General features: G+C 32.1%; 1 long non-coding RNA gene across 1 annotated transcript; it reads left to right on the top strand.

Annotated features, from left to right (window-relative positions):
* Positions 1-1550, top strand: LOC141717002 (uncharacterized). Its single transcript, XR_012573489.1, has 2 exons — positions 1-403; positions 1302-1550. It is a non-coding gene; the product is annotated as an uncharacterized LOC141717002 (long non-coding RNA).
* Positions 1551-2496: the final 946 nt, after the last annotated feature.

Below are 2496 nucleotides of genomic sequence, written 5' to 3'. Positions count from 1 at the left end.
CTTTTTATTTGAGTACTCGTATTTTGGGGACATGTTTCTATGAATCATGACCTTGTGCTATCACACGGGCTGATCAGCATGTGATAGTACGTCTGTCGGAGTTAGATTCCAATCTAAAAAAAATTATCATTTATTATTGATAGCTTATGAAGCTTTTATTATTAATCAAATATTACTGATTTTATTCTTTTGTTCAATTATTATCAGAATGTGGTTTATCATTTCAAGCACATTTTATACTGCTTGCTGAGCATTTCTTTCGCTCATACTTGTTTATCAATCTAATCTTTCAGCTAAGCCAGAGCAGGCTTGAGATCCAGGTTTGATCAGAAGTCAAGTGCTTGTAGGTAGTACGGTGTGTTTTCCAGATAGACTGTTTTGGGACGCTTGAATAAGTCTAGAGGTTTGTAATAAAATTTGAATAATTTGTAAAACTAATTAGACTTATGGTTTGTAATAAAACTTGGTTTGTATTAGTGCCTGTTCCATACTATAACCTGTGATCGATCCAGTTGCATGCAAGGGGTCATATTTATTATATTATTCCGCTGTGATTATTTTATTTTGGTTTGTTGGCGAGTGACCCCCATATCTAGACCCCGAGTTTGGAGGGCGTCACAAATAATATAGTCAAATTTAATATTACTTATACATACAAACAATATTAATCACATTTATAATAGCTAAAATTAAAATATATTAACTAATAAGTAGTTAAACACATTATATTGTGCGGGCTGGCATGGTGAGTAATATCTTAGATATGTTGATAACATAATATTTTGTATTTCATCACAAATTATTATTTTTATAAATATATACTAAGTACATCTTACATAATAGAAGCTGATTTTGAAATAAAAAGTTATAATTCAATAAATAAGTGTTGATAATCTTGATAATAATCTACTATTACTCAAATAATACAAGAAAAATATGTAAATTATATGTATTACATCTAAAATATTACATATAATCTATAATAAATGTGTCGGGTTTTAATTGGGTTTCGGGTTTGGATCGGCTTTAATATGTATGACAATATTTTATGTAATGGGATCACCATTAACAGTCTTTTGCATATCTATCAAGTTCTTTTGTTCATTATTTTTTAATTAAGATTACAAGCTTTCTCTACTATACTGTTATTTGCGAAGTCACTAAACAAACTACTACATTAAGAACACCATTACATTAATAACAACATTACATTAAGAACGCCATTTTATATTAATGAACATCATTACCGTTAGATATATTTGATAATGTCATGTCTAATATGATTTGTGTTTAGTTTTCAGATCTTACTTAAACAGGACAAATCAGTACTTAAGGTTCAGGAGATATTTATCAGGAGATAATATCAGGACTTAAAGGAAACTTTCAGATAAGGAAGGCGGTTGATTGAAAGGAAAGAAGATCAAGACAAATGCAAGAAGAGATATGCATGAAGAAGGAATTCTATGAAGAATAGAATACTTGGAAGAAAAGATATCTGATTGATATATTTTAGGAAGCAGAATTATATTCCATATCAATTAGCGATTATCTTGTAATTGTGTAATATATAAACACAGACATAGGGTTTACACTATAAGTGCTATCATTATCGAGAATAATATGCATTGTAACCCTAGCAGCTCTCGTGATATTTGTTCATCACTGAGAGAGGACAGTTCTACATTGTAACAGAGTTTAATAAAGTTTGTTTTCTGTTACTTGTGTTCTTGGAATTCGATTTGATTGTGCTATACACTGTATTCAACCCCCTTCTACAATGTATGACCTAACAAGTGGTATCAGAGCCTATCTGTTAACACACAAACAGTTTAAGATTCAAAAATAATCATGTCTGAAGCAGAAACTCCAACCAAGCCCACCAAAACTGAAGAACCTCCAAAGGCTCAAATCCATAGTCGATATGAGGCTATTAGAGTTCCCATACTCAAACCATCTGAATATCCCATATGGAAGGTCAGGATGAATATGTTTCTGGAAGCTACAGATCCAGAATATCTTGATAGAATCAATGAAGGACCTCACAAGCCAACAAAACTCGCTGTTGTAGTTGCAGGTGAAGCGGCAAAGTCTGTACCAAAGGAGAAGAGTGATTACACTGCTGAAGATATCGCATCAATTGCTAAGGATGCTAAGGTACGACACTTGCTGTATAGTGCAATTGATAATGTAATGTCAAACATGGTAATTAACTGCAAGACTATAAAGGAGATATGGGATGCCTTGGAGACAAGGTGCCAGGGAACTGATTCGATTAAGAAGAACAAGAAGATAATACTCACTCAAGAGTATGAACACTTTGACTCAAAGCCTAATGAGTCCTTGACTGATTTATATGACAGATTTGTCAAACTCTTGAATGATTTGTCACTAGTTGATAAGGAGTATGATCTTGAAGATTCAAATCTTAAATTCATGTTAGCTCTTCCTAAAAGTTGGGATTTAAAGGCCACAATTATAAGAGACAACTATAATCTT

The sequence above is a fragment of the Apium graveolens genome, chromosome 4, assembly GCF_009905375.1.
Source record: "Apium graveolens cultivar Ventura chromosome 4, ASM990537v1, whole genome shotgun sequence".
NCBI classification, from domain to species: Eukaryota; Viridiplantae; Streptophyta; class Magnoliopsida; order Apiales; family Apiaceae; genus Apium; species Apium graveolens.
Note: the sequence above shows the minus strand (reverse complement) of the source record. Positions and strands in the feature narration are given on the sequence as shown.